Source organism: Carassius auratus, unplaced genomic scaffold (genome assembly GCF_003368295.1).
Source record: "Carassius auratus strain Wakin unplaced genomic scaffold, ASM336829v1 scaf_tig00015984, whole genome shotgun sequence".
NCBI classification, from domain to species: domain Eukaryota; kingdom Metazoa; phylum Chordata; class Actinopteri; order Cypriniformes; family Cyprinidae; genus Carassius; species Carassius auratus.
The window spans coordinates 6,685-13,368 of NW_020524640.1; positions in this window are offsets into that span (position 1 = coordinate 6,685).

Consider the following 6,684-nt stretch of genomic DNA (forward strand, 5'->3'; position numbering starts at 1 on the left):
CAGTGGTATTTTATATCCTATTTCGTGTTATTGTAAATATACTGAGGGGAAAATGGCTGTAGCCAAAGCCATCTGAGTTCACGCAGCATTGGTTGAGTTCAAACACCATTTATTCGGATCATTTTCAAATATTACTGTTATTGTGTCATGAAATGTAATTTTAAAAGTATTTCAGGCTAAAATGTAGTTGTTTAAAACTAAAATCTGTGGTTTATTTATAAAGACAGCGCCTATTTAAGAATGTGTTTCGCCGATCTCGTAGACGGTGAGCTCCACTCGATCAGCGGGAGCTCAGTCCTCATGTATCCGCAGAGAGCAGCCTTTCCTGGGGTAGACCTTCTTATATGTGCCGCTGGCTCTGATGTGTCTTTAGTGGTTAAACATAACATATAATTCAGCTGCGGGGTAAATCTAACAGGTTTTCTTTGGTCTGTATTCAATTTATCTATATGTTAAAATGAAAATAAAAAAGGGAAATTTATATAATATTTCGTTTCATTGTAATGGCTGCACATACACATATCTCTGAACTAAGTACATTTCTGCAGCTGTTATATGCTTAAATGAAAACCAAAGGAGGCAGTGGTATTTTATATCCTATTTCGTTTTATTGTAAATATACAGTAAGGAAAATTGTAGTAGCCAAGACGAGCTGCTGTTTATAGATTTACCGGACATCACACTCCCCAGTCGAATGCACAAAGTCTGAACTAACAATCCAAGATGATGCACGTCCAAAATCAGCTGTACTTTGTAATGAGAAACGCGCGCGGACCTACGTCACCAGTCTATTTGCCTAATATTCCCGGTACTTTACACCGCGGTGGAAACGCAGAAAGCAACATGTCTGGGGGTAAAAAAGTTCCTGGTAAAAATGTTCCGGGTAATTTCGGTGGAAACGCGGCAATGGATAGAGATGTTCCGATACCCTTTCTCTCTTCCCGATACCGATTCCGATACCTTGGCTCAGAGAATCGTCTGATACCGAGTACTGATCCGATACCTGGGTGTGTATCTGTATATACTACTAGCCCTGTGTAAATTGCTAGAATTATTTTATGGTGTCCTTCAGACTGAACCCTTAATAAAACATGAACAAATACATGGTGAACTACTGTATTCATTACAGTATTTTTATTATCTGACATGAATTTGACAGTATTATTTATTTTCTTAAGCGAAAAAGAACTTCAAATGCAGCCAAAAATATAACACCGCAAACTACAAAAGGTATTTTAGTTTTACAATATAACTGTATAAAAAACTGCAACAAATAAGTCTAGGATAAAAAAGATATATTAATCAGATAATCTCTTTACAACAAAACAAGTAAAATACAAACAACCATCTAGGCATAATTATTATTAATAGAGACGTATTATTGTTACTACATAGAGACATGGCTAAAATGTTCGATTCCCCGGGAACACATGATATGTAAAAATTGATAGCCTGAATGTTCTACAATAGGAACACATTCCCAAAAATGTAAGCATTTGTTTCTTTGTTACTGGTTTTGGGACTTCTCTTGTAGCTTTAACCCCTTTTTCAGGCAGTGATTTGCTATTTGATGTTATTACATGCCCCAGGAATGTAATCTGTTGTTTTACGAACTGCAGTTTTGTCAGGCTGACTTGGTGGCCCTCCTGAGCCAGATGCTTCTGTCAGGAATCATACGACACCTGCGACTGATCTGATTGCTCGTCAGCGCAGCTGGCGCTGATAGGAAATCAGATCAGTGCAGTAAACACAAAATGAGCAGGCAAACCTTTCTATATATGGGTTTTTCTATAGCCGATGCCGATGTTTAGAAGTCAGGGTCAGCCGATGGCCGATATGTGCTGCCGATTTTTAGGGCCAATATCTTGGAGTTTTCCCCTTGATTTGCATGCTAAAATGTCACACTAATAATAAGTGGATGCACAATTATTATTTTTTTACTTATAATTTATTGAGCACTGACTTGAACCATCTCTTCATTCATCTTAATTTAGTGCACTGCACAGTATTAAAATAAAAAAAATTTATCCAAAGTTAACCAAACAAATCAATAAACTGAACAAGTATTAAACAGGTTTTATATATATATATATATATATATATATATATACATATATGTCAATCATTTACATAAAAGTTTTAGAGCATTTATCAAGTAGAATTTTTCAAGTTTGTTGGAACATAAATGTAAACTTAAATGTACATTTAAATAACATTTTAGAAATAAAAATCAATTAAACTGAAAAAATAAATAAATAAATATATATATATATATATATATATATATATATATATATATATATATATATATAAATAAATAACAGTAGTGCTGCAAACACACTAGCAACCAGCAACATTTGTGTTTGGTATAAATGACACAGAACATCTAAAGTGCATTCTAATTTCAAACTTACATCGCAGTCTGTTCATTATTAAAATAAAGTACAGTCAACCAAACATTTAAAAAGTACACTGGTCAGTTTAAATACACCGTATACCGGTCCTCTCTGCTGTTATGATGAGGACGTTTTTGCTCATGCGAAGAGGATGATCTTTTCCGTCTAGTTTACATTAAAAAAGAAAAAAATATTATAGTTTAACATTCAGATACATTGCGAATATGGAAAAATTTGGATATGTGCAGAACGAGACGTGAGCAATAACCTCCAAATACATCTAGTCAAACCCGCGCTCGCTCGTCCTCGTCGGTCCTAGTATGGATCAGATCGTTTTTCGGATCAAAAAAAAAAAAAAGGAAAAAAAAAAGGCATACAAATAAACATACGTTTTGTCTTTTTTTATTAACATTAAATTATTAAATTAAAATATATGAAATAGACTTAAAGTGCACATGGCATAATATCTTCTTTTTAACATAATAGCCGGACTTCTCATCTCCCCGTCTTCAGTGATGTAGTGAGCAGTTTTCGTCACATAGCTCTCCGTGCCCCTGGACGTGCACCCGTCTGTCGTGAGCGCAACAGAGGATGCTCGGGACAGTTCATCCACAACTTTTTTTTCTTCTGTTCATAAAGTTCTGGCACAATCTTTTCACTCTAACCTCTTTCTTACATCATTATATCTGACAGGGAAGCCAAAATGCGCGGGGCATTCAAGCTCCTCCTCTCGCCACGACCACTGAGTGTGGACTGAACATGCGCAACTTTTTTTCTTCTTTTTTTTCATAAACATTGCAGTTGCGTACAACAACGAGCACCACAAAACCATTTAAAGAGGCGCATTCAGCGGTCTCCTTGGCGAGAAAAAGTCAACAAAGTAAAATAATCTCCAACGTATGGTGCGCTCTTTTCATTTTATCAAATGATCATAATCACATCTATTCATTTTACAGTCCTGCTACTAGCATTTTATCCCAAGTGCTTTTGCACATAATAATGATACCGCTGCAGACGCATTTTGCAGCATTAATTGATCGTTAATTTAAACGACGATCGATCATGGAAATTATTGAATATTGGCATCCCTAAATACAAATGAGATGTCATTCACAGTTCTGGGCAGCTCCAGGACAGCTGTCTCTCTGAGCGCGGTGCTGTCTGTGAGCGGGGCGGAGTAACGGAGCCCTCAATCACGCTGCAGTGTTTGTAAGAGCTGCCAACTTCTCCACCCCATTTACAGAGTGAAATTCTCTGACTACCTTTATCTCCCAGGACTGTTGTTGAATCTTCCAAAAGTTTTGTCTTGGGGTGCTTCACATGCAGTGGCAGCAGCAGCACTTTCCACCGCACCAATAACACGGGGCTGCCCGCCGACGTGCCTGACTTTAAATCGGCTCTACAAAACACGGATATCGGCCGATGCTGATATATAAAAAAAATATATTCGATATATCGAATAAGAATGTTGCATCTTGTGGTATTTGTGACAAAATTGTTTATGGATTTGGCACTGATGGAGCCCTCCGCCTGACAGCAGCGTTCACAGCCTGTAAATGGGAAGTCGTGGCCTAATGGTTAGAGAGTCGGACTCCCAATCGAAAGGTTGTGAGTTGAGTCATGGGCCGGACGGAATTGTGGGTGGGGGGAGTGCATGTACAGTTCTCTCTCCACCTTCAATACCACGACTTAGGTGCCCTTGAGCAAGGCATCGAACCCCCAACTGCTCCCCGGGCGCCGCAGCATAAATGGCTGCCCACTGCCCCGGGTGTGTGCTCACAGTGTGTGTGTGTGTGTGTGTTCACTGCTCTGTGTGTGTGCATTTCGGATGGGTTAAATGCAGAGCACAAATTCTGAGTATGGGTCACCATACTTGGCTGAATGTCAAGTTACTTTCACTTTCACTTTTTAAATCCTGTACAAATTGCCACTCTGTGGGCTGACCCTCATCCCTTATTTATTTACTTATTTGTTTGTTTGTTTACAGGAAAAATGAAGTGCATATTGGAGAATCATTGCATGGCACCATTATTCCCTCTGTCAATAGTGACTCAAACACTGGTTTTATACCAATAATTGCCTCTGGTTTAAGAGGATATTTACGTTGACATGGTCTGTAATCAAATTTTGGGGTGACCACAATTGGTTCACATCTTTTTAATTAAACCCATATCATATTTGTGTTTTGCCCAACTCTGATTGCACTTCTGTTAATGCTGGATGTATATCTGAGGCACAAATAATTGTCATGCAATGATTTTCCCTTTCTCTTTTGTCAATGGGTACCACAACTCTCTCTGCTTCAATTTCATGCTTGCACTCTGACATAAACACTCCCAGACTCTCACTGTGTTTCACCCCCTCCCCTATCTTCCTCTGTCTGTAACACAAACACATTTTTTCACAAACAGTGCTAATCTGGGCCCTGTCTGCTGGCCTTGGAGAGCAAGGTACTTAATCTTCTGGCATTGAGTAAAACTGAAGCTGTTTTTCTGTCAGGCAAACTGAAACTGCACACACATTTTCTGTCCAAAACATTTTATCAAAATGTAAAGTTTCTCCTTTTCTTCTCTCAAACCTTTTCTTCTCTTTTTCATACTGGTCATCTCATTGTACTACAACATGTGACGTGCAATGCAATTTGTCAGGCAACATGATTTCTCTATCAAATTGGTTTGTTTGACCTTTAGCCAGTTCACACATCATTCCAGCCCAATCAGAATTTATGATGTGCCATTCATATGCCCATTTTGGTTCTGCTTGCAGACAGCAAATCTGCTCTTTCTCTGCCACTCGGACACCCCCAGAGTCTGCAATCAGTGTCAATTGTAGTTTGAACAATAAATCTCTCCCCATCAAAGGCAATGGACATGCAGGGGTGTATAGAAAAGCATGCCTCAGCACCTTGCCCCCTTCTGTTCACAAATTACATGCCCTGATGCAGAAATTGACTCATTAATTTCGCCTGTTAATTGTGGTTGGCATTGCAAATCACACAGCTGTGTATATATATATATATATATATATATATCAGCTAAAAATCAATCAATATCCCCTCTACTAGCATAGGATATTTAGGCATTTTCATAAAAGCTTCACTCTCAAACATAAAAGCACATTTATCAGGATGTTCATTAACAGAATCAGACATACACAAAGGAAAGCAAGCTTTTTTCTTCATTGCAGAGAGCAGAAAGTACATCAGTGTATGTGTTTGCGGTTAGAAATTTTCACTTCCCTTACTTGTGACCGTTGGTTGCTCGCCCTGGACCCCTCCTCTCTGGTCTCCGTCTCCCTCAATTCAGTTTGCTTGTTGATTTCGCCGGTTCTCCGAGCAATCCTTCGCCCAATGACCGTCCTTTTTGCACAGTCTGCATCTGGTACACTTGAATGTCGTATGTTCATCAGTCTCGCAGATCCAACAACCCCATCTTTCAGAGTTTCTTTCAGTTTCGTTCGGATATCTTCCTCCTCCTCTTTTCCATCTTCCCCCTTTCAATTGCTGGTTTTGCTGCGCAGAATAGTTCCCAGACTTCGACACGGCTTGCACAAATGCCAGCTGCCACTCTCTGTTGGTCTTGCCTTTAACTCTTCCCTTCTTCGCCCTCTGTATCTCTTCTGCATGCAGAGCGTGTGCTAAAACAGCAGACAGCCGTCCTGCAGTCACTTCTCCACTCACTTTGTTCCAGCTCGTAGACCCCAGTTTCACTGCCAGCAGCCTTCTCAGTTCGTGCACGGTTGGGCTGAATTTTTGGCAGAAGGTGACTAATTCGATGGAAAATTTATCACCAGCTTCATCAGGGCTTGGCAAGTGAGCCATCGCTTCCTTAATTTCATTGTCATAGTCATAGTCCATGGTCTAAAGAGCATAACAGGCCCGTCAGGACCTAAAACTTCAAACAATGGAGCTGTTATGCTCACATTTTCTTCTTTCGCTATTTGTCTTGTTTGTCTTTTCTTTGTCTGGGGTGCTCTGCGCACTATTTCCTCTTCAATACCTTCGTTGGGGGTTTCAGGAATGATTTCTGGTTCTTCCTCTGTCTCTATTCTCCATTTTGGATCTGGCCACGGTGCTGTTGGTCTTCTCGGCGGAGAGCAGTCGAGGTCAGGGTCCAGTTTCATGGCTTTCATGCTCTGCCACGGAAAGTTTGTATAGAGCGGAGGTACATGTTTAGAAACACAAACATAAAAGCAGTTAGTAGGTCTATGTGAGGCATTTACACTTTCTTCACTTTCTTCAACTTTCTTTTCTTCCTTCCTACTTGCTAATTCTTTCTGCATCGTTCTC